Below are 27,254 nucleotides of genomic sequence, written 5' to 3'. Positions count from 1 at the left end.
ATTAGTACCTGTGGCCATTGCAGGCCTCTAATACCTCTCCAGTTGAAATATGTGTTATGAAACTCTAATTTCCTCCCGCCTGGGCGGACTTTCGCACTTTTTTCTGCCCAATATATATACGAGTGGCCTATCACCCACACTGTTGGCTTAGCGTCACCTGTAAAAGAAACAAACCACGTTAGGATAACAAGTCCGGTCTTATGTATCTCGCCAAACACGTGGATCGCCATCTCCCTATCCTCTGAACTTCCGTTTCTGACAGTCCTGCTCTTGCTGCTTCCTTGGCCGCGCCTATGCGGAATGAGCGTGTCCCGTAATCTTTGGGGTGGTTCCCTGCCGATGTTAGGCATTTATTAAATAAAGCTTGGAACTGGTATCTTGATAATGGCGTTCCATCAATGTGTGATAGGAAGAAATTACTTTGTGATCTGATGGTTATATATGATTTTACTATTGTTACCCGACTCAGTGTACCGTTTGTGGGTTGTAGAAGTACCCAAGTGCCCCTGCCCGCTGGTACCGTTTTCGATTTGCGTATGCGTATTGCATTATTGGCTATGACTACGTCCTGGTGTAATAAGCCTCCACTGGTGGTAATTTTGGATTGAGGGACTAATTCGCTTATGCATAGTGCCCCGAAGAAGGCGATCGCAAATGCAGTAGACAGTAGTGTTGCTTCAAATTGTGAGTGTCATGTTAATGGTGTTAGGGATATGATGTGAGAAATCAGTTTTAGTGACACGGGATGGGACTTCTACACTCCTGGCTTGGCTGACCCCTTTTCCACCCTTTTATGGATTGTCTGATGATGAATCTCTTTGTCACATCTGCCCAATTCAGTAGTTGGAAGTGAAATGCTCATCCGGTCAGACACCGCTGCGCTGACGCCCCTGATATGCCCCTCATCATTAGCTGGTGGAGAAATTCTATGGTGACTTGTAATCTGGCTTGTTCACATTGGTCAACCCGTCTGCCTGCTACTAGTCGTGTCAACTTTTCCCATGCCTTACCGTATGCTTGCCATGTCGACGGGGCAACTGACGCTCTGATTAATGGCATCAACTATTCGCCACTAGATCCCATAGGGAGGGTGGGCAACTGTTGCCCGATGAGTGGACGTTGGGGAGGAGCTCAGTGAAAATCTGCCAATTGAATTGTGATAAAGCGTTAGCAGCAGAGTTAGACCCCTCAGCATCGTGGCTAGCGCGGACCCATACATTGTGTTTTAGGCACAGGAATGCTAGCCGGCGTAGTAGGCCTAGCACTGGGAGAGACGATGATGCCATTTTATTAATGCAGTGCGCTAGGCTAGTGTTTTTTGCTATGAAGCGTATATTTTTGTTAGCCAGGAGCGCGCCCCATATTTCTATTGCTACCTCTATTGGGAAGAAAAATTATTTTCCGGGCTAGATGCAGCTAAAAATTATTATTAATTTCAAAGCTGGTGGAGATTGGTATAGATGGCCTAATACAATGAGTACCACACACTGCTACTATGCCCAAAATTATTTTCTGGGCTAGATGCAGCTAAAAATTATTATTAATTTCAAAGCTGGTGGAGCTTGATATAGATGGCCTAATACAATGAGTACCACACACAGCTACTATGCCCAAAATTATTTTCCGGGCTAGATGCAGCTAAAAATTATTATTAATTTCAAAGCTGGTGGAGCTTGGTATAGATGGCCTAATACAATGAGTACCACACACTGCTACTATGCCCAAAATTATTTTCTGGGCTGGATGCAGCTAAAAATTATTTTTCATTTCAAAGCTGGTGGAGCTTGGTATAGATGGCCTAATGCAATGAGTACCACACACTGCTACTATGCCCAAAATTATTTTCCAGGCAAGATGCAGCTAAAAATTATTAGTAATTTGAAAGCTGGTGGAGCTTAGTAGAGATGGCCTAATAGAATGAGTACCACACACTTCTACTATGCCCAAAATTATTTTACAGGCAAGATGCAGCTAAAAATTATTAGTAATTTGAAAGCTGGTGGAGCTTAGTATAGATGGGCTAATAGAATGAGTGCCAAACACTTCTAATATGCAAAAATTATTTTATAGGCAAGATGCAGCTAAAAATTATTAGTAATTTGAAATCTGGTGGAGCTTAGTATAGATGGCCTAATAGAATGATTACCACACACTGCTAATTTGCCCAAAATTATTTTACAGGCAAGATGCAGCTAAAAATTATTATTAATTTGAAAGCTGGTGGAGCTTAGTATAGATGGCCTAATAGAATGAGTACCACACACTGCTAATATGCCCAAAAGGATTTGCTTAGCTAGATTTAGCCAAATGCTGTGAAAAACGCCCAAAAGGTTTTACTTGGCTAGGTGCAGTAAAAAATTTGTATTACATACACAGGTGGTGTAGCTTGCAACACAGATAGGCTACTCCACTGACTAACACACACTGCAAGAGGCCCAAAAGGATTTGCTTAGCTAGATTTAGCCAAATGCTGTGAAAAACGCCCAAAAGGTTTTACTTGGCTAGGTGCCGTAAAAAATTTGTATTACATACACAGGTGGTGTAGCTTGCAACACAGATAGGCTACTCCACTGACTAACACACACTGCAAGAGGCCCAAAAGGATTTGCTTAGCTAGATTTAGCCAAATGCTGTGAAAAAATCTTGCACAGCACTAAAACAGACCTGCCTGGCAAAAAGTGATAGGAACTGATGTAACCTAGCCCTCAAAAGGGCTGGAATTACAACTAGTCACTACTCCCAACCTATCTGTCTATTTCAGATAAAATTCGCTTGCAATTCACACAGTTATACTGTATAGTGCGCACACAGCAGCAGCGATGCCGTCTAACACTCAGCTGCAGCAGTGAGAAAATGATGGCGACGGGGAAAATGGCTGGGTCTTATAGGGCAAGGACATGTTACATACACTGCCAATGACACATGCCCTTGCTTGTGTGAAAAAAAGCACTTCGCTCCGTGTGTGCGCTGCTGATAGGCTGACAGATTGCACCTCCCGACTGTAAATGCGGGAAAGAGAAAAAAAAATGGAGATCTTCATTATTCCTGCAGAGATCCATCCCCTGCCCCTCCCTCCGCCCCGCTGTACACTCAAACTGTGTATTAACATTGATTATCAGTATTACTGTGAAAAAATCCAGTTATGATTTTTGTGCACGAAAAGTTATCGAACATAATCTCGAACAGCTGGATTTTTTTCAAATCATTCGTGTTCGCCGAACGGCTCGAACACCGCCCAAAACAGCTCGAATTTGAGATTGGCAAACAGTTCGATTCGAACAACGCTCAACTCTAGTTGTGAAACCCAGAAAGTAAACGATTTGCAAGCCTCTTGTCCAGTGGCCAGATACTACTGATTAAATTAATAAATATAAACCAAGAGGTAAATCAAGTGAAGACCATGTGTAAAACAGAATGACACTATTCTTAATGAAGGAGGTTCTTTTTCAGACAACAGTATTACTCCCATCATCTCTTTGCAAAATACACAGTGTAGATACAGAATAAATATTTGCTTCTAGTTACTGACCACTGACATCTCATTCTATTAGAGTCCTTGTCTTATTTTATTCTCCATCATGTCAAACCTTCATGTTAACTTCTTAAAGCCATGACTTGGTCACTAGTGTTGAGCCACCCCCGTAGTGTTCGAGTTCGGTTCGGTTCGTCGAACACCCGTGTGTTCGCCGAACTGTTCGTCGAACTGTTCGTCGAACTGTTCGTCGAACACCTTCGAACACCGTTAAAACCAATGGCAGGCAAACAAAAACACATAGAAACACATAGAAAACACCTTCAAAGGTGTCCAAGAGCTGACAAACTGCTCAGAAGACACAACTAACACATGGAAAAGTGACAAGTACATATAGTCATGCGAAAAGAAAAGAGGTGGAGGAGTAAAAGGAGGGGGAGACACAGATATAGGCATGTCATGCCCTTCTAAAATCCAAAAAGTGAGAAGCCGACACGGCCAGTCCGTTCCTGCCTGTGCCACCTCTGTGTCGCCGGGTTTGTGCCAGAGCCGCGGTGGACCCTGACGGCCAGACCCCCTATCCCAATACTGGTGCCTGTCCGCCGGTGGGTCGAGGCCCCCCATGGTGGGGGGGGGAGTAACATCTGCAGAAGAAAGACCATCTTCCAGCCAAACTAAGATGTCGACTTCTTTTCGTGGACAATGTGATACGATCCCATTCTTACGGACACGCCCATCGCTACAAATTCTAGATGAGGCACAAAAACAGCAGGTGCTTCAACGGATATCAAGTGCTCCTTCAAGTGGGCTCTCCATCACCTCAATTTCAACATCACAAATACTCCAGTCCTCAGAGGTGTCACCCCAATCGCACTTGCTTCCTCACAGCTCCCAAGTCTCTAGCTGCCCGTCTGAGTATGGGGTAACACAGATGGCTGAGTCTGCCCAGCTGTTTACTCATACTATAGCCTGGGAAACGGAGGTCTGCTCCAGAGCTTCTGTTAATCCAGATGAGGAAATGATCTGATCCGATGCCCAGAATCTTTATAAGTTGGATCCAGGACCAGATGAAGAAGGTTCTGAGCATAATGTAGACCCTTGTTCCCAAACTGTAACTCCTGTTGGTGGAGACAATGATGAAGACGATGATGAGACTCAAATACCTGATTGGAGCGACAACTTGACTTTTCGGTCAGGGCAGGAAGAGGTTGGCTCTGAGGGCGACGGGTGTGATAACACACAGGGTGATGATGACGAGGTTGGAGATCCCACTTACTGTCAACCCACAGTCAGACAGTCGATGAGGTCAGCAGAGGAGGTGGAGGAGGATGTGACTAGCCCTGGGGATGGGGATGACTCGGTACCCGGGCATTTGCCTGGCCTTGGGGATGTCGCGGTGGTCGGCTCCCTGGCCCGTACCCTGGGGTCTCTCTTTAAAAGGGTGGATAATTGTTAATTTTATAAGAGTTCATGACGCCACCTGTGGTATCTGGTGACAAGCACCAGCGCTGCAGCAGTCCACTGAGGCCGGTGATAAGGCAGATCGATGGTATAGCTCCCCACAGGTGGAGCCAGGTCTCAGGGCAGCGTATGCAGGGGGAATGCAGGACAGGCGAGACCCAGCTGGGTCAGAGCAAGAACGGGAACGGACACGGTAGTCACTTCAGTACCTTTTACTGGTGGAAATTCAGGCACATCCTGGAGCACTGTAGGGTGAAGGGTGCATATCAGGATCCTCCCCAATGAGCGGGTGTAGGGCCTCCTGTTTCTTGCCTCTGCGTAGTAAGTTTCTGACCTGCCTGGAGCTAGGCCTAACTTTGTCTCTGTCCTGCGCTGGCTGACCTTGTGGTAGGGCCTTCTCTTGGAGTTCACGCTCCCAGTATGCGGGGCCTAAGCGTCTCCTGGCTCTGTTACATATCAGCACCTTAGCGATCCTGGGACTTGTAGTTCTCCAGGGATTCCTGTTATGCCTTACTGGGTCATAGAGATACCGGTAAGCTCGGATCCTGTGTCCAGTAAATGCTTCGGGGTGAGCTGGTTAAGCTCCTCTGCCCCTTATGTACTAACTCGCCACTCGCCTTCGGCCTACTCGGGCCCTCACTAGGCTATACACACTAACGGCAGCTTGCCGCGCTTCACTGATCTTACGGCACCGGCACACCTTAAGCTCTATCTGGGCTCCCTGAATCTAGCAAGCAGGAGCCTCGTGCTCCACTGCTGAACTATTAACTGCGTTCTCTAGACTAGACTGAGCTCCACTGCAGACTGACCTCTCTTAGGCTTCTCTACTGCAGGAACTCTTCAGAGGAACTGAACTGCCTAGCTCCACCTTCCCTATTTATATCCCTAACGGGCTCCCTCTGCTGGTCTGAGGTGGAAGGTGGAGATGTGTGAATGTTTATGGGGGCCTCTTGTGGAGGATTCTATCAATGCACTCTTGTAGGATCTGTGATACCAAGCGCAGCGGGGCATCACAGATGCTATTGACGACGAGGTTAGGTTGCGCCTTCCTGAACAGAGACGGAGTACTGGAAGCACGTCAACAACTGCATCCTCAACCACAACTCTGCCTCTGACCACAAGTCGTAGTGGCTCTTCAGGTCACATGGGCTCTAAGCCTTGCATAGCCTGGGCATTTATTCAGATCGATAAGGATGACCCAACTCGTGTTATCTGTAATATTTGTCAGCAAAAGCTAAGTAGAGGCCAAAAAATACATAGTTTGAGTACTTCATGCATGTACCATCACATGGATATGAAACATAAGTTGCAGTGGGAAGCTCACTGTGCTACAATGCGGCCTAGCCGGCTGGGCCAACCACCGTCTGCCCCATCTTGTGCATCCGCAGCCTCTTCATCCTCTGTGACTGGGGGGACAGCAGTCACACATGTTTTTGGACGCAGACCTGCCACCTCTTTACCCGCAACAGCCAGTGTGATTGGCAGGTCGTCAGTTCATTGGGAAGTGGAAACACCTGCTAGTGTTGAGCGCTCTCCGACATCGAGAGCACCACCTTTGGATCAAGGCAACCTAACATGTCCGCCTGCATCTTCCTCACAGACCGGCAGTTGCCGGGGACACCCTACTCAACACCGTCTAAGCACAACAGCCAGCCCTCGGTCCCTCAGATGTGGAAAAGTAAAAGACCATTTCCTCCTAGCCATGAGAAAGCTAAGAGGTTGAATTTCACCATCTGCAAGCTGTTGGCTACAGAAATGCTGCCTTTCCACCTGGAGGACACAGAGGATTTTCAAGACCTTATGTCCGTCACAGTGCCCCAGTACCAGATGCCCAGTCGGCACTACTTCTCAAAGAAAGGTGTGCCTGCGCTCCACTAGCATGTCGCACACAACATCACCGCTTCTTTGAGAAACTTTGTGTGTGACAGGGTGCACTTCACCACAGACACTTGGACGAGAAGGCATGGACAGGGGCGTTACATGTCGCTGACTGGGCACTGGGTAACTATGGTGACAGCAGGACAAGGGGCTGCTGTCCAAGTCTTACCGTCCCCACGAGTTGTGTGTTAATCCTCTTTATCTCGAACTTCCTCCACTGCTTCTGCCTCCTCAACCTCCTCTCGGTCCTCCACCTGCACCCAAAGCCTGTCTGGTAATGCCACCTGCTTTCTAACTGCGCAGAAGGAATCCTGCACACCTCCTTACTATGCTGGCAGCAGGGCTCAACGCATCAGTGTTTACTTTGAAATGTCTGGGAAATGTGAGTCACACAGCTGAGGAGTTTTGGTCAGCTCTGGAGACCCAGTTTCATGAAAGGTTGTCTCCACTGGACCTGCAACCAGGGAAGGCCATGTGCGACAATGCTGCAAACCTGGGTGCGGCACTTCGCCGGGGCAATGTCACACACGTGCCTTGTATGGCTCACGTGTTGAACCTGGTTGTCCAGCAATTTTTAGCCCACTATCCCGGACTAGATGGCCTTCTGCAGAGTGCACGGTCACTGTGTGCTCACTTCCGCCGTTCGCATCCCGCAGTTCAACGACTTACATCTCTACAGAAGTCGTTGGGCCTGCCAGTTCACCGGCTGAAATGCGATGTGCCGACACGGTGGAATTCAACTCTGCACATGTTGCAGCGACTGTGGCAGCACCGACAAGCCCTGGTGCAATACGTTCTGACGTATAGCCTGGGCCAACGAGATCCAGAGGTGGGGCAAATCACGCTGGAGGAGTGGTCTCAGATCAGGGACCTATGCACCCTTCTGCACAGTCTTGAAATGGCGACGAAGATGTTTAGTGCTGACGATGCCATTATCAGCATGACTATTACGGTGATTTACATGCTGGAGCACATGTTAAACAGAATTCGGAGTCAGGTGGTGGGACAAGAGGAGGTGGAGGAAGTAGAGGAGGAGTCGTATGCGGAAGGGATAACATCTCCAAGGTCCAGACGGTTGGCAGCACCAAGGCGGCAGGCATGGGAGGGTGGGGGAGAGGGATTAACCAGGGCGCATGGTAGCAGCCAAACTGTTGAGGAAGGTGCAGGAGCCGAGGAAGAAGTGGAGGACGAACTGGCAATGGGCATGGAAGACTCATCAGATGAGGGAGACCTTGATCACATTTCTGTTGTGCGAGGTTGGAGGGAGAGGGCAGAGGAAGGAAGCATGATTCTTACCTCGCTACCAACACAACAAGGACTTGGTCCTTCTGGATGCGCAAGACACATGAGTGCCTTCTTGCTGCACTACCTGCAACATGACCCCCGGATTGTCAGAATTCGAAGTAATCCCGACTACTGGGTTGCCACACTCTTAGATCCCCGGTACAAAAGTATATTTGCCGAAATAATTCCTGCCATAAAAAGGTATTGACGAATGCAGGAGTATCTGTTGCAGAATCTTACATGTGCTTTTCCACAAAACACCAGTGGTGCACGTAGTGAATCTCACAGTTCTAACTTGCCAACGGTGGGACTGTCGAGTCTTCATCACTCAAACAGTAACAGTAACACAGTATCTGCTGGTAACAGCAATTTTGTGGAATCGTTTCACCACTTTTTTTAGACCATCCTTTGCAAGGCCACAGGAGACAAGAAGTCTGACACATAGTCAATGCCTAGAGAGGATGGTACAGGAGAATCTCCAAGTGAACATCGAAGCCATGACTGTGTCACTGGACCCTTGCTCATTTTGGTATTCCAATCTTGAAAAATCGCCGGAGCTCGCCACTCACGCCTTGGAGATCTTGTCATGCCATGCAGCCAGCGTTCTCTCTGAACGTGTGTTCAGCGCTGCTGGTGGTGTGCTGACAGATAAGCGCACGCGGCTGTCCACTGAGAATGTAGACAGACTCACGTTCATAAAGATGATCAAATCATGGATTCGCAAGGACATTTCTACCCCTGTGTCATCCTTGGGAGACTAAAAGCTTGGGGATTTGGTAAAATCACCTCACCAACCGTTTTAAGCAACAGTGGGGCAATTGATGCCACTTAACCCTAGAACGCATGACCATAAAAATCTACACTTTCACATACCTGGGGCCCTTTAGGCCCGTGTGCAAATAACATGGAATAACTCAAACTCAAATGACAAACAACTATATACATGAAGAATACCTAGAGTTTCAAAATTCTAACTAAAGCAATCTTGCAGAAAATAGAAAACAATTAACTGGGCGGGCCTGCAAGGCCACAGGTATGCGTTCTAGGGTTAAGTGGTGTCTGTGCCACAATTTTGGGAGTCCCCTTGCTGTGTCTTACGTGACGTTGGCATCGTCAATTCCAGGTGGGTTGGGTCGCACCCCCCCCTTTTAACTGTAAGAAACTACATACACTATGGCTTGGGGTAACACAGATGGTTGAGTCTGAAGAGCTGTTTACTCAGAGGTCTGCTCCAAATCTTCAGTGTCTGCTAGTCAGCGTAGAATTTTTAACTGCATCTAGCCTAGGCAATACTTTGGGCGTAGTAGCCCAGCTGCGAAGCAAGCTGCACCGCCTGTGTATCTAATAAGAATTTTTAAATTAATCTGGCCTAGGCAGACTGTGGGGACCCCCAACCAAACCCAGATGCTCAGCCCCCCTACCGCCCCCCTTTCATGGACAACCCAATAATGTAACTCTTACAACTGGATGGGTGAGGATCGGTCACAGCTTTATTAACTCTTTATACTCATTCCATTAGAAAGGCATTTTATTTCTAAAATAATTCAGCTTGTTGCAGCATGCCCTGGGTCCCCACTCCGGCAAGTTGGCCAAAAAGTGTAACTCTCCAACATGTCCTTTCTATTTCCAGGCCACGGAGGATCCAGCGTACTCGTATGCAGGACTCTGACCCCCACCCATCACTCTTAACGCTTGTTCCACTCCGTCCTGGAGTCCTGACAGGAATATGTCCAGTCCAATATCTATTAAGTGAACACCGTCGGGCCGTATGAGGCCTGCTTTATCTCCTTCCAGTTGTCGGTGTCGTATCACTACACCGCCTCTGTCTCTTCTAAATTTTGCCATCCGAATATTTATTACCCGCCTTGTCCATTCGTTGGCCGTGATGTCTCGCGCACCTTGCCATACCGCTATCAGCACAATCTCTGACCATACTATAGCTAATTTTGTGAAAAATTCTCTGAAGCGCTCAGTGTCTAGTTTCATTATTGCCATTAGTTATGCGCTCTTGTGATGACCTAGGTTGTTTCCCCCGGCCTGTATAACTAAGATGACCGGACCTCTTGCCTCTCTCCCTACCTTGATTACCTCCATTAGTACCTGTGGCCATAGCAGGCCTCTAATACCTCTCCAGTTGAAATATGTGTTATGAAACTCTAATTTCCTCCCGCCTGGGCGGACTTTCACCCTTTTTTGTGCCCAATATATATACGAGTGGCCTATCACTCACACTGTTGGCTTAACGTCACCTGTAAAAGAAACAAACCACGTTAGGATAACAAGTCCGGTCTTATGTATCTCGCCAAACACGTGGATCGCCATCTCCCTATCCTCTGAACTTCCGTTTCTGACAGTCCTGCTCTTGCTGCTTCCGTGGCCGCACCTATGCGGAATAAGTGTGTCCCGTAATCTTTGGGGTGGTTCCCTGCCGATGTTCTGCATTTATTAAATATAGCTTGGAACAGGTATCTTGATAATGGCGTTCCATCAATGTGTGATACGAAGAAATTACTTTGTGATCTGATGGTTAGATATGTTTTTACTATTGTTACCCGACTCAGTGTACCGTTTGTGGGTTGTAGAAGTACCCAAGTACCCCTGCCCGCTGGAACCGTTTTCGATTGGTGTATGCGTACACGTATTGCATTATTGGCTATGACTACTTCCTGGTGTAATAAGCGTCCACTGGTGGTAATTTTGGATTGAGGGACTAATTCGCTTATACATAGCGCCCCGAAGAAGGCGATCACAAATGCAGTAGACATTAGTGTTGCTTCAAATTGTGAGTGTCATGTTAATGGTGTTAGGGATAAGATGTGAGAAATCAGTTTTAGTGACACGGGACGGGACGTCTACATTCCTGACTTGGCTGACCCCTTTTCCACCCTTTTATGGATTGTCTGATGATGAATCTTTGTCACATCTCCCCAATTCAGTAGTTGGAAGTGAAATGCTACTCCGGTCAGACACCGCTGCGCTGACGCCCCTGATATGCCCCTCATCATTAGCTGGTGGAGAAATTCTATGGTGACTTGTGATCTGGCTTGTTCACATTGGTCAACCCGTCTGCCTGCTACTAGTCGTGTCCACTCTTCCCATGCCTTACCGTATGCTTGCCACGTTGACGGGGCAACTGACGCTCTGATTAATGGCATCAACTATTCGCCACTAGATCCCATAGGGAGGGTGGGCAACTGTTGCCCGATGGGTGGGCGTTGTGGAAGAGCTCTGTGAAAATCTGCCAATTGAATTGTTATAAAGCGTTAGCAGCAGCTTTATACCCCTCAGCATAGTGGCTAGCGCGGACCCATACATTGTGTTTTAGGCACAGGAATACTAGCCTGCGTAGTAGGCCTAGCACTGGGAGAAACGATGATGCCATCTTATTAATGCAGTGCGCTAGGCTGGTGTTTTGTGTTATGAAGCGTATATTTTTGTTAGCCAGGCGCGCGCCCCATATTTCTATTGCTACCACTATTGGGAAAAATTATTTTCAGGGCTAGATGCAGCTAAAAATTATTATTAATTTCAAAGCTGGTGGAGCTTGGTATAGATGGCCTAATAAAATGAGTCCCACACACTGCTAGAAGCCCAAATATTTTTTCAGAGGTAGATGCAGATAAAAATTATTTTTAATTTGCAACCTGATGGAGGTCAGTATAGATGGACTAATAGAGAAAGTCCCACACACTGCTAGAAGGCCAAATATTTTTTCAGAGTTAGATGCAGATAAAAATTATATTCAATTTGCAACCTGATGGAGGTCTGTATAGATGGACTAATAGACCAAGTCCCACACACAGCTAGAAGCCCAATATTTTTTCAGAGGTAGATGCAGAAAAAAATATATTCAGTTTGCAACCTGATGGAGGTCAGTATAGATGGACTAATACAACAAGTCCCACACACAGCTAGAAGCCCAATATTTTTTCAGAGGTAGATGCAGAAAAAAATATATTCAGTTTGCAACCTGATGGAGGTCTGTATAGATGGATTAATAGAACAAGTCCCACACACAGCTAGAAGCCCAAATATTTTTTCAGAGGTAGATGCAGATAAAAATTACTTTTAATTTGCAACCTGATGGAGGTCAGTATAGATGGACTAATAGAGAAAGTCCCACACACTGCTAGAAGGCCAAATATTTTTTCAGAGCTAGATGCAGATAAAAATTATATTCAATTTGCAACCTGATGGAGGTCAGTATAGATGGACTAGTAGAACAAGTCCCACACACAGCTGGAAGCCCAAATATTTTTTCAGAGGTAGATGCAGATAAAAATTATATTCAATTTGCAACCTGATGGAGGTCAGTATAGATGGACTAATAGAACAAGTCCCACACACAGCTAGAAGCCCAAATATTTTTTCAGAGGTAGATGCAGATAAAAATTATTTTTAATTTGCAACCTGATGGAGGTCAGTATAGATGGACTAATAGATCAAGTCCCACACACAGCTAGAAGCCCAAATATTTTTTCAGAGGTAGATGCAGATAAAAATTATTTTAAATTTGCAACCTGGTGGAGGTCAGTATAGATGGACTAATAGAACTAGTCCCACACACAGCTAGAAGCCCAAATATTTTTTCAGAGGTACTGTAGATGCAGATAAAAATTATTTTTAATTTGCAACCTGATGGAGGTCAGTATAGATGGACTAATAGAGAAAGTCCCACACACTGCTAGAAGGCCAAATATTTTTTCAGAGCTAGATGCAGATAAAAATTATATTCAATTTGCAACCTGATGGAGGTCAGTATAGATGGACTAATAGATCAAGTCCCACACACTGCTAGAAGGCCACATATTTTTTCAGAGGTAGATGCAGAAAAAAATTATATTCAGTTTGCAACCTGATGGAGGTCAGTATAGATGGACTAATAGAGAAAGTCCCACACACTGCTAGAAGGCCACATATTTTTTCAGAGGTAGATGCAGAAAAAAATATATTCAGTTTGCAACCTGATGGAGGTCTGTATAGATGGACTAATAGACCAAGTCCCACACACAGCTAGAAGCCCAATATTTTTTCAGAGGTAGATGCAGAAAAAAATATATTCAGTTTGCAACCTGATGGAGGTCAGTATAGATGGACTAATACAACAAGTCCCACACACAGCTAGAAGCCCAATATTTTTTCAGAGGTAGATGTAGAAAAAAATATATTCAGTTTGCAACCTGATGGAGGTCTGTATAGATGGATTAATAGAACAAGTCCCACACACAGATAGAAGCCCAAATATTTTTTCAGAGGTAGATGCAGATAAAAATTATTTTTAATTTGCAACCTGATGGAGGTCAGTATAGATGGACTAATAGAGAAAGTCCCACACACTGCTAGAAGGCCAAATATTTTTTCAGAGCTAGATGCAGATAAAAATTATATTCAATTTGCAACCTGATGGAGGTCAGTATAGATGGACTAATAGAACAAGTCCCACACACAGCTAGAAGCCCAAATATTTTTTCAGAGGTACTGTAGATGCAGATAAAAATTATTTTTAATTTGCAACCTGATGGAGGTCAGTATAGATGGACTAATACAACAAGTCCCACACACAGCTAGAAGCCCAATATTTTTTCAGAGGTAGATGCAGAAAAAAATATATTCAGTTTGCAACCTGATGGAGGTCAGTATAGATGGACTAATAGAATGATGCTATGCCCAAAAGATTTTACTTCACTAGGTGCAGTAAAAAAATTGTTATTCTATACACAGGTGGTATATCTTGCAACACAGATAGGCTACTCCACTGACTAACACACTCTGCAATAGGCCAAAAAGGATTAGCTTTGCTAGATTCAGCCAAATGCTGTGAAAAAAACTTGCACAGCACTGGCACAGACCTGCCTGGCAAAAACTGATAGGAACTGATGTAACCTAGTCCTGAAAAGGACTGCAATCACAACTATTCCCTACTCCCAAGCTATCTGTAGATTTGTGCGAAAATTGGCTTGAAATTAACAAGGTATAGCCCACACAGCAACAGCGGTGCCGTCTAACACGCAGCTGCAGCAGTGAGAAAATGGTGGCGACGGGGAAAATGGCTTGGTCTTATAGGGCAAGGACATGTGACATACACTGCCAATGACACATGCCCTTGCTTGTGTGAAAAAAAGCACTTCGCTCCGTGTGTGCGCTGCTGATAGGCTGAGAGATTGCACCTCCCCATTGTAAATGCGGGAAAGAGAAAAAAAAATGGAGATCTTCATTGTTCCTGCAGAGATCCATCCCCTGCCCCTCCCCCCACCCCGCTGTACACTCAAACTGCGTATTAACATTCATTTTCATCATTACTGAGAAAAAATCCAGTTATGATTTTGGTGCACGAACAGTTATCGAACATAACCTCGAACAGCCGAATTTTTCTCAAATTGTTCGTGTTCGCCGAACGGCTCGAACACCGCCCAAAACAGCTCGAATTTGAGATTGGCGAACAGTTCGAGTAGAACAACGCTCATCTCTATTGGTCACTGCAGAGTTTGCCACACTGATCACTGAGCCCCTGAATATAAAGGTTAACTATTTACTGTATACAATTCCAAAATAAAAAAATCCCCCATACTGTGTCACTGAATATAAATATGTACCACAACATTAAAGGGAACCTGACAGGTGATATCTGCTGCCCAAAGCGTGGACAGCATGTATCAAGCACTGGCTGTAGTATCCCAGCCATGTATGTTTGTCTCAACCGCTGCGGCATCTCAGAGGAAAACATGCTTTTAATAGCTGACAGTGACCAAGCTGCACTGTGCACTAGTCATACAGATGGATCCCTTTAATATATATGTATCATTTTACAACCCTCCATTCAAAATATAAATTGATATACCAGCACTGTGTCCCCCATTATCTAGAATTAGCCACCTCCCCCACACAATAGAAATATAAACTACTTAAACTCTACTCTTTGCCACAATCCAATACCATTCAAGCCACGTGCACATGTTGAGAATTTGGTGAGTTTTTTACATCGATATTTGTAAACCAAAATCAGGACTGCATTAGTCAGAAGAAAAGTATAATTTTTACCCACTTCTGGTTTTGGTTTACAAATACTGGGGTAAAAAACTCACCAAATACTCAACATGTGCACGTGGCTTCACTCCCCCGTGTCTTTAATTCCCCACCACTGTACCCTACCCGCTTCCCCTATTCATTATGATTACATATCCCTCTTCAATCCAAGTTAATATCATGTCCTTTGTCCAACCCACCCCCACCTCTAATTCATTATAATTTCTTGCCCTCACTACCATCACCCGCTCCAATTCATTTCACTTTCAAGTGTTCTCTCCCACCAGCAAACCTCTAATCCTTGATAATTTTATGTTTTCTCCCCCAATTCACTATAATTACATGTCCTTTCTCCCAACTCCCACCCCACAATTCATTGCACTTTCATGTCCTCTCCCAAAGTTAATTCAATTTAAAAAAAAATGGAAACACTTTCCTCTCCACATGAATTCCCCCAGCACAGCTTTCCTCAGCAGACTCTTCTGTCAGGCATGTAGGTGCTAAATGACGCAACAAGTGCAATGACATCATTCCATCAGCTGAGTCATAAAGAAACCAAGAATTGCTTCCTGCAGCTGCCATTCTCTATTGCCAGCAGCAGGGCTACAGAAATGCTCCCTGCCCAGCAATGTACCCCACTGATGGTGGCAAAAAATACTATAGTGAGGGCAAACTGGCTTTGGGTTACCCTGGACCAGGCAGTAGCCTAGAATGCCCTCATTATAATATTAATAGAGATGGTTCATAAAAGATGATACAGTGGGGAAAAAAGTATTTAGTCAGCCACCAATTGTGCATGTTCATGAGAGAGGCCTGTAATTGACATCATAGGTAGACCTCAACTATGAGAGACAAAATGAGAAATCAAATCCTGAAAATCACATTGTCTGATTTGGAAAGAATTTTTTTTAAATTTTGGTGGAAAATAAGTATTTGGTCAATTACAAAAGTTCATCTCAATACTTTGTTATATATCCTTTGTTGGCAATGACAGAGGTCAAACGTTTTCTGTAAGTCTTCACAAGGTTGGCACACACTGTTGCTGGTATGTTGGCCCATTCCTCCATGCAGATCTTCTCTAGAGCAGTGATGTTTTGGGGCTGTCGCAGGGCAACATGGACTTTCAACTCCCTCCAAAAGTTTTCTGTAGGGTTTAGATCTGGAGACTGGCTAGGCCACTTCAGGACCTTGAAATGCTTCTAAAGAAGCCACTCCTTCGTTGTCCTGGCGGTGTGCTTGGGATCATTGTCATGCTGAAAGACCCAGCCACGTTTCATCTTCAATGCCCTAGCTGATGGAAGGAGGTTTGCACTCAAAATCTCACAATACATGGCCCCATTCATTCTTTCATGTACGTGGATCAGTCGTCCTGTTCCCTTGGCAGAGAAACAGCCCTAAAATATGTTGTTGCCACCCCCATGCTTCACAGAAGGTTTGGTGTTCTTTGGATGCAACTCAGCATTCTTTCTCCTCCAAACACGACGAGTTGTGTTTCTACCAAACAGTTCTACTTTGGTTTCATCTGACCATATGACATTCTCCCAATACACTTCTGGATCATCAAAATGCTCTCTAGCAAACTTCAGAGGGGCCCGGACCTGTAATGGCTTAAGCAGGGAGACACGTCTGGGACTGCAGGATCTGAATCTCTGGTGGCGTAGTGTGTTACTGATGGTAGCCTGTGTAACGTTGGACCCAGCTCTCTGCAGGTCATTCACTAGGTCCCCCCGTGTAGTTCTGGGATTTTTGCTTACCATTTTTGAGATAATTTTGACCCCACGGGATGAGATCTTGTGTGGAGCCCCAGATCGAGGGAGATTATTAGTGGTCTTGTATGTCTTCCATTTTCTAATTATTGCTCCCACAGCTGATTTCTTCACACCAAGCTGCTTGCCTATTGCAGATTCAGTCTTCCCAGCCTGGTGCAGGGCTACAATTTTGTTTCTGGTGTCGTTCAACAGTTCTTTGGTCTTCACCATAGTGGAGTTTGGAGTGTGACTGTTTGAGGTTGCGGACAGGTATCTTTTATACTGATAACAAGTTCAAACAGGTGCCAGTAGTAATGAGTGGAGGACAGAGGAGCATCTTAAAGAAGTTACAGGTCTGTGAAAGCCAGAAATATTGCTTGTTTGTAATTGACCAAATACTTATTTTCTGCCAAAATTTGAAAAAAAAAATTCTTTCTAAATCAGACAATGTGATTTGCAGGATTTGTTTTCTCATTTTGTCTCTCATAGTTGAGGTCTACCTATGATATCAATTACTGGCCTCCCTCATCTTTTTAAGTGGGAGAACTTGCACAATTGGTGGCTGAAGAAATACTTTTTTTCCCCACCGTATATTGTGTAGGATGTATACTCCTCAACATTGAAATTGCCACAACAAGGAGTAATTGTGGATTGTGGAAATCACAGGATCGATACACATGTTAACGATATGCAGATGAAGAAGAACTGGAAATACAATATTCAAAACTTCTCAATTTATTCAGTATTTAATATGAAAGCCATGAACAGAAATGTACACACATATGCTTTTCTATACAATGAATGAAGTTATTAATTATCGTCTGAGGAATGTTCTGCCATGATAGAAAAACTTGAGCATGCAAATCATTAAGATCCACTTCTGGCAGCTCCCTTTGCAATTGCCGACCAATGATACCCAGATGTGCTCGATAGGAGACAAGTCCAGAGACATTGTAGGCCATTGTAGCACTTTAAGGCCATGCACACTGCTCATTGTATGATGAGCAACATGTGGACTAGTGTTGTCATGTTGATGTTGAAAAATGTCATGGGGAAATGGATGAAATGGGGAAATGTTGAGGAGTGTTTTGTGGGAGAATAAAAATTTAAAAAAAGCATCTTTTGTCATATAACAGTATAACATACCAAACTAAAGTAGAGTGTGGAAGTCCTCAGACCTTAATAAAAGTGAGTCCTCTCTATGCCACTGTGCACATTCACATTTCCCACTCATGGGATGTAAACCCTTGACACTTCATGATACCTTATTTTGATACACTGAGTTTCTCTTTTTTTATTTTTTATGTAATATCATATAGATTAGTATTAGTGTTGAGCGAGTATGTTCTGTTAACCCTTTCGCCGAGTATGCTCGGGCGAGTACCGAGTAGTTACAGCTGCTCGGTGTTATGTTTGAATCACTCCCGTGTGCATGATTTGCGACTGTTTGACAGCTTTACTACATGTGAGGAATGTCTATTTCTTACACATTCCTCACATGTAGTAAAACTGTCAAACAGTTGCAAATCATGCACACGGGAGCGATTCAACCATATCACCGAGCAGCTGTAAATACTCGGAGCTCGGCCCGAGCATACTCGGCGAAAGGGTTAACAGAACATACTCGCTCAACACTAATTAGTATCCATTTGGAGTGTTGGGATTACACTTTGTGTATTGTACTATACCATTTAACCTTCTTTACTATCCAAGCATCTGCTATTTAGTATTACATTTATATTTAAAACTGGACTTGTATCATGTTGTTTATCATCATCTTTTATTATCTTGTATCTTACATTTTTTTAACTAGATCTTCAATAAAAGTAAATTTTTATACTGATTATATTCTTACCCTGCACTTACTCCTTATAGGTTTTCTTAATAGCAACCTAACTGTCACGGGTGTGTCAGAGGTGACAGACAGTCGCCCTGCAGTTGGTTGCAGGAGATCTCTACATTTGGCATTACAGACATCTTCTTAGAGGCTGTCTCTAGGACCCAGCGGCTACCTCCCTCTGGCTAATTAACACCCTGGCCTGGGTATATAAATATCTGCTGTGTTTCAGAGGGAGGTGCTGGCGATATTCATTACTACTTCTGAAGGCTTTAGCAAGAGCAGTACTTCGTCCTCTCTGGAGCTTGAGGACATGTGCGCATTTGTCTGGAGACGTCTAAAGCTAAGCTAAGCAATTTTCCCCTGTTTGTTCACCCTTGTTGTCTATAGTGTTTAGTGGAGATCGACTAATGCTCATCTCCTCCCTTTCCTAGCCTTAGCCATACGCCAGGGAAAGACAGGGCGAGGCACGCGTGCGGCAATTGGTGAAGAGCCAATACAGGGATGTTAGGGGAGACAAGGTGACACTAAATCAACCTAGGAGGTCTCCACTTCCCCCTTTTCACTAGAGTCTTGGCTCCCTTCCCCTCTTCCCTTTGTGTTCCACTAAGTCTTTCCCACACCTTGCGTGACACTAACAACTCAGCGGTAATTACGCAAGAATTCCACATAGATGCATTGTAGTAGCTCTCTCCTCGATAATCACCGAGGTTCTGCTGTAAATGTTCTGTCACATCAGACTTGTACTCCCATGACTTGATCTGTACTTAACGACATTGATCATTGGAGACCTTGTAAAGAACATTGTGTGATTATAATTTGCCTGTAATGTGGTGGGTCAGGGTCATCTGTTCTATGTTTTGCCTTTAGATCATGTCTTACATTATAATAGAGCACCTTGGTTTGCAGAGCAGGAGAGAGGTAGATCTAGTGTGTCAGTGGTTGCCACTGTGGTTATGGGATTGCAACATGCAAGGTATGAGTTTGTATGTTTTCCACAAAACCTTGACGGACTAAGCACTAAAGTGGTCTGCTTTACAGAAACAAGCAAATGAGCAACCTATGCTTGATTCATTGGAACATACTGTATTACAGAAACAATCAAAAGTCAGAGTAGAGATGAGGAAAAATATCCAATGATTTCTTACTATGTTGGGTGGTGCTTAGAATCTGTAGAATTTGCTGATCCACACCAGTAGACATAGTGTAGGACTTGGACTGTAGCTTAGCTGCTGAGGGAGGTGGAAAACGTGCATTATTATGGGAGGAACTCTGTTGGCATTATTACTATGTGTGGAGACTTAGGGGACATTATTGCTATATGAGGTAAATTTACTTGGTGGGTCACTCAAGACATTATAATTGGAAAGCAGGAACTCCGGGGGCATTTTTACCATAAGTGAGAGCTTCAGGGGACATTATTAATATAATTGGGGAGCTCATTGGCCATTTTACTATATGTGGAGGGAACCAAGGGGCATTATTACTATATACTGGGGGACTCAGGCATTATTACTATAATTGCAGAGAACTTTTGGGGCAATAATACTTTTGATTGAGCAATCAGGGAATTATTGAAGGGATCCCTGAGAGCATATTATTATATTTTATTTTCCAGTGGGCAAAAAGAAGGCAGTATTATTTTCTTGGGTGCTCACAGGGAGTATTAATAAAGGGCAAATTTACTGTCTAGAGGGCACAAAGGGGGCATTTTACTATGTAAGAGGCACGATGGTGGACATAATAAGAGACGTACTGTTGCTGTCACACAGCAGGTTCAGTAATAAGGACAAATATGACAGCAGAAAGCTCCGCATTGGGGTATCAACAGGATAAGGAGCTTATTCTTGTTTGGGAATAGATGGGGATGATGCTGTAGATGTGAGAAGTCAAATGTGTCTTTGTTGTAAACTCTGCAGATGAGTCGTGCCTGTAAGAAGTCACTATGTCGGTCTGGGCCAGATGGAAAAGAGAGGAAAAGTGAACGACTCCATCAGATTGAATGTCAGCTGTAAGTCACTATCTGAAACTGTATTGTAGCCAATTATATAGTCTGCTAAACTTATATTTACCACTATATGGTTATTTGATGATAGTAATATAGTAATATTGGTTTTGGTCTTTGTATAGTAATTTTTATTCAGTAATTTTTATTCAGTAACAGAATGGTCATCTTTTGAGGTTCCCCAATAACTGTAATAACAGTGTTTCTTTGTAATTGTAAACCTGGTTACCTAGGTAAAGGGGCCACTAACATTTTGCCGTCCCTTTTCTGTCCTGAAACCCTCTTTACCTCTGGTTGGTGGGGTTCTCATTGTCAGGCGCTTGGACACTGAAGATAGCAAAGTCTAAATGAATGAACAGATATACGAGATTAGTTGAAGCCTTGGAGTAACACAAAAGACAGGACCTAATGTTCACACAAGTCTACCTATTTGCCAATACAGGACTAGCAGCAGCGGGGTTATTAGCCTACTGAAATCAAAAGGTGTTGTGTCCTAAACTCAACACATAAAGGTGAGTAGACCACTACAAAGGGAAATTACATTTCTTACCCATCTATAAGAGTTGACCTATATGGTGTTATCCTATAAGTGGTTTCCCCCCCAATATATATCCTTCTCTACACTCAACTAAACGAATGGAGATACCAAAGTGACATTATAGCTTATGCGGTGAACTGATCTCTTTTCACAGCATAAAATCACATGTGCTGATATCTCAGTGGGTGTACAGGATATAATGGCCTCAGCCTTGTGCTATATATTGGATATAATACTTGATATAAATGCACATACACAAACACATATAAAGCTGCCTAGTTGTTATGCGTGAATCCCACTTCAACATAAAACCATTGATGCATAAAGATGCTCTGATTGAATCGCGGCCGTAATTCACTCAATTGGTTTTGGTGCCATTCTAAATTACGGAAGGCAGATCAAGGGATATTAAAATGGAAAACAACAGCCAAGACACTGTTATGCTGAGCCTCTTTGACCTCTACTGGCCCGAACAAGTCTCATGACCTCCTTCCCCTTCATCCTTGTGATGAGATTGTTTCTCTCCAGAAGTAACATGAAAGAATAAATGAAAATGTTGAGAAGCCTATGAAGAGGTTAGTTATTTCTACTTTGGGTAAGAGCTGTATGATAGCCGTTATAGTTAATTGTAACTTCCACAACCTGTCAACCTGCTTTTTGGCTATCCTGAACAGCAAATAGTGAAATTGGGGTAAAAATGTAATATAGGGTAGATTTGCCATTCTGGAAAATAAGAGTAAGTTATAATGGTTGACTCCACTAATTTTGCCTGACAAAGATTGTCACCCAGCTTTTGTATATTTTGGAATTAAAAAGTAATCTTCTTATGTAGAAAGTGCCTCAATGTATACAGTAGTAAAGGAAACCATGATGCATAAACTATCTGAGCATATGGGTCAACCAATCCCGGTTTGTGAATTTGGTGGCATCTGCAATGAGGCCGGCTACTGTATATACAAGAAGTAGTTATGTAAGAAGAATGGATGGGTCTCACTCTCTACACAAACAAGCAGGCTGTTCCTCCAGTAGTCTAGGAAAGCTCACCGACAAATCTCGCCAACCAAACTGGTGTCACTCAGCTTTCCCAAGAAATGTTCATGACAAAAGGAATCATCTCCAGGATTTTTGAAGTAATGCGCTCTCGAATATGAAGTCACTGCAATGTGAGCGGAGGGCTGGAGACAGCACGAGTGCGGTGGAGGAGCGGGTTAATTAAAAAAAAAATAATAGAGGGAAGGCATTATAGAGAGAATTAAATAGTGGCCATAATCATTTGCTGGATATTAGCCTTCCCATTTAGTAAAGTGAGCGCCTCTCCCAGCAATGTGAAGAGCCATTGTTGTATCATCAGTTAAAGTTTAATGTTGCTGGCTGGCATTTTAAAGACACCAGGTCTGACACTTCAGGAGGAATTTCTACAAAATATGCTGACAGCTTTGTGAATTTATCTTCTCACAATGAACTCCTTACATCTATTTGAGCAAGACCGAATCGTATTTTATTTTTCTTTGCAGACTGTGATATTTCGTGTGCAGACACGGCCTCGTTCTTTTTGTAAATTCTCTTTTTTTCTCTCTTTGTGTTGTGGAGCAAGAAATAAAGGAGCAGTCACATTGATTCCGATAGCAAGTCTGAGAAAACAAGCTGCGGTGTGCCACATGAAGGCAACACAAAACTTTACATTAGATCTATAGAAAAGCTATAGGAGAAAAGATACTATTATTGAACGAGGGCAGAATTCTGAGCTGTAAAAGAAAAAACACTTATGAATTTTAAGGGAGCAACCAAGAAACAGAATAATGGTAAACATCCCCTTCTTTTCACGCCACTTAACATCTAATATCCCTGTTTTTTATCCTTGATGGAAATTAATATTTTTTTCACATGGTTGTTTAAAATTATTTTTTACACTTAATTGATCGGTGGAGCTCCCACTGTTGAAACACATGCCGACCGCCGCCTTATCCATGCCTATGAGGCTATTGAGCATTGCCCTTGGCTTTTTCCGGCTGCCCCATAAAGAATGAATGGAGAGGCAATCCGGTAAGCTCATTTCCACTCCATTCTAACAGAAGTAAAACTGCCTTTTTCTGCTGGTCCAAGTGATCAGATTCCCAAACGATTAAGTAATCAGTTATCCCATGAATAATTTGCAGCAGGAAACCTCTTTAATATCTCATCCATAGTGGTCTATGAGGATTACGGGTTAATTGTCATTGTCATAGGTTCCCATGATGCTAATGGTAAGAATATTTATTATTTGTAGTAGTCTACAATGGTTATAAGTTATCATCTAATATCCCTGGTGGTCAGCGCCTTATGGGAATTATATTCCTACTCCCCACAGCGTTCTTAAATGCAGTATACCATATGCAAACTGTCTGAAGAAGGTCCTTTTGACTGAAACGTCACTGTTTTTAGATTGTTCTACTAATAAATCTGATATTATTTTTCTGCAACCTAATAGAGTGCCAGATCTTTTCTTCACCATCCCTGATGGTCCAGGGTGCTTTTTAATTTTGAATAATAATAGAATGATGCTGTTTATCGTTTGTGGTCCATGGTGATTATGGTTTAATAGCAAATATCTTTTATTTCTCTGGTGTTTACGGTAATAATATATTATCTGTGCTAGCCAAAAATGGTTATAAGTTATCACATTTTATCCCTGATGTTATAGGGTGGATTTTAGTATTATATAATGGTATAATTTTCATTATATCATCTTGGAATGAATAAAGAATAATGGTTTAGAGTAGAAATATGTATCTACAGTAAACATACATTTTATTTAGTTTAAATAGGCAAATAATTTTTTTAAAGGAAGCAAAGCTCTGATGCAAAGCTTCAAATCCACTCCTTCCCTTCATACAACAGTGCACTAAAACTCTGAAATTTTGTCTGCTTGCAGAGCACTGCATTGGGATTTATATGGCAGCCTTAAACTCAATAGTATAACAGTATGCAGTAAACATTAGAGATGATTGGATCAAGAGCAATTTTGCAAAAAAAAAAAAAAAAGCCCAAAGACATTTCATACCCCATAAGCCCTGAAGCTAACACATCACATGATCTAGCACAGCCAAGCACGGTGGGGACTATCATAGTCAGTTCCAAAGATGGGGGCCAGCCAACAATTCCATGTTATGATTTGACAGCATAAAGATAGAAAGGTAGAGAGAGAGTGCATTTCACATAGGGATAAAATAGGTACTAGTGCATCAAAAAAGAAAGAGAGAGAGAATAAGAGGGGGAAGGTGGCAGCAGCAGTGTCTGTGCAATTATTTAAAACACCACTGCAGTATTTTTTTTATTTCAGTTCTGAAGTGGTGCTACTAATCTAAGTTCCCTGAACCTAGTATTATACCCACCAGCTGCTGTCTTCATCTTTTATTGGTGCTGCTCCAGTCCATTGCCGCCATCTTGTGATCACCACCTCTTACTAACCGGAAGTCAGAGGTAATGGTCACAAGCTCTCAGTGTAAGGCCAGTTTCACATGTCCGGATATTTTCGGTAACAGAAAAAACAGTACCAGAGATATCCGTGTCCCGTGTGTCCATGTGTGCCGCCCATGTGCCGCATCAGGATCACATGGACGGTGCCTGGGAATCAGCTCTACAGTTATCGCTGTTCCCAAGCGCCAGTGCTGAACACTGCCCTCATCATGATTCCTGCGATCAGCACCAGCAGGGACCATGATGAGGGTAGTGGTAATCTGATCCCGCAGTGTCCCCACCTGTAAAAATAACAGTAAAATAATAAAATCCATGTACTCACCTCTCCTAGGTGTCCCCCGCTGTAATCCATGCAACCGCTGCTGCCGGGGAGACGGGGAGAATGAATGTGTGTCCTGTCACGTACTGAGCGCAGCTCTGGAGCCGCTCATTCTCCCTGGCTCCTCGGCAGCAGCGGTCACATGGATTACAACAGGGGACATCTAGGAGAGGGGAGTACATGGATTTTATTATTTTACTCTTATTTTTACAAGTGGGGATACTGCGTGATCAGATTACCACTACCCTCATTATGGTCCCTGCTGATGCTGATCGCAGCGCCAGCAGGGAAGCATGATGAGGGCAGCGTTCAGCACTGGCACTTTGGAACAGCGCTACCTGCAGCACTGATTCCAAGATGCTGGTCCGTGTCACACTGATGACACACGGATGTCATTCATGTGTGTTCAGCATGAGGCACTTTTGCGGACTGTGTATCCACAAAAAAACAGACATGTCTCCTTGTAGAGCACACGGAAACACGGTCCGTAAAAATACACTGAGATGTGCACAGACCCATTCATTTGAATGGGTCTGCGTGTGTCAGTGTCTCCGGTACATGTGGAAACTCTCACTACATATGTGATATGGCAGAGAAATATAGATATAGTACAATGCCAAAGATTTCACTTACTGAGTGATATCTATTGTAAACTCTACAATAGGTAAGAAACCGGTGAATCCTCACAGCGCACAGCGCATGCCCTGGGGGGATTCAAAAGGTTTCATTTTAGACCGGAGAGTATAGTTCTCCATACAGTATTATGGGCCCCAGATAGTCCTCCATACAGTATTATGGGCACCATACACTATAATGAGCCCCATATATTGCTTTATACAGAATAACGGGCCTCATATAATGCTCCATACAGAATAATGGGCTCCAAATCAAGGCTACATGCAGAATAATGGACCCCATGTAATGCTCCATACAGGATAATGGACCCAATATGATGCTACATACAGTATGGACCCTATTTATTGCTCCATACATAAAAAAATCACATACTCACTCCTCCTCGTTCTCTGCTGGCCGCTGATCCAGGTTCCTCGCCGTCTTCCAGCTCTCCGCACCTTGGCTGCTGAGCACAGAATGCACGCTGTAGTCATCGCACCCTCTGCCGTGAGACGTCACAGAGTCAGAAGACGCGGAAGACGCCAACACTTTGGTGGAACAGGGAGAGGTAAGTATTGCAAGTGCAGGGCCCTGAGCAAGCGGGGGGCCCACTAGCGGGCGCTGGCACTGGGCTCACCCAACTCACGGCCCCCATAGCCTGCTGGTGTCCCAATGGCAAGTGGGTCCCCTGGCTTGCTCAGGGCCCCAGCACTTGCACGGGTGCTTTGGGTGGTGATGCCGGCCCTGGCTCCAGTGTTTGCTGGGTGGAACGGATGTCACTTCTCAATGTAAGTCTTTGAAGAAGGCTCTCATAGACCTATATTAAGAGAGATAGCGTCCATTTGTCAGTGACTTCCGGCTAATCATGATGGAGGTTTACTGGAGCAGCACTGGAAAAAGTATGCTAGCCACAGAAAAGTATGTTGATTCACACATGGAACATACATTACTGATACCTATCTGGTGATGAAATAAAAAGAATCCCAGAGTGGAATGTACTTAAAGTGATCTCAGGCCTCCTCATTTACTTCTTATCCTGTTTCTGCAGAACCGATATTAAACCTATATTTTTGCATCTTCAATAAACCATTTCACATTTTCTGCAACAAGTTCAGCCGGATTGCAGGTGATTAGATTCATTTAAATTACTATTAAGTTTTATCATTTTTTAAATATATTATCAATTTTTTTGCTTCATATTTAATCTCTTTCTCCAGAGATAGTGTAGTCACAGCAGTCACAATCTGCTCAAAACACTGCCGAAGTTTTAATTTAGAGATTTACACTGTGTACCATCCAGTGCTAATACCTGCCTGCACCGCCTGAAACTGCTTATTAAAAGAGAGATGCAGCTGGGATATGACAGCCACATAGACCTAAAGCCTAATTATGTTTTCCAGTATATAATAATTAAAACCCAGTGCTTGCCCCACCTTCTCCAGCAGGGGGCACTGCTTATATTCAAATGTAATTTTGTTTGTTGCTGTAACAAGCAGCTAATTTCTGAGCTGCGATACTTAACATTTACAGGATTCTGTTTTCTGAAAGATACGAGGTACTGTAGCAACGGATTGAATTCTAGCACCATGCAAACAGAATAATACGTTAATCTTTAACT

The 27,254-nt window shown here is 43.7% G+C and overlaps 1 protein-coding gene across 2 annotated transcripts in view; it reads left to right on the top strand.

Annotated features, from left to right (window-relative positions):
• Positions 1 to 27,254, top strand: part of LOC141252897 (glycophorin-C-like) — a 385,397-nt gene that overhangs the window by 26,408 nt on the left and 331,735 nt on the right. The window contains exon 2 of one of the 2 annotated variants that reach the window (XM_073670659.1): positions 20,623 to 20,714. The exons of the other annotated variant lie outside the window; for it this stretch is intronic. The gene's annotated coding sequence lies outside the window, so the exon portion shown is untranslated. The remainder of the gene's footprint in view (positions 1 to 20,622; positions 20,715 to 27,254) is intronic. 2 annotated transcript variants of the gene reach the window in all.

Source organism: Phyllobates terribilis, unplaced genomic scaffold (assembly GCF_046119375.1).
Source record: "Phyllobates terribilis strain yellow unplaced genomic scaffold, ASM4611937v1 Scaffold_2__4_contigs__length_985480577, whole genome shotgun sequence".
Classification (NCBI taxonomy): Eukaryota; Metazoa; Chordata; class Amphibia; order Anura; family Dendrobatidae; genus Phyllobates; species Phyllobates terribilis.
Note: the sequence above shows the minus strand (reverse complement) of the source record. Positions and strands in the feature narration are given on the sequence as shown.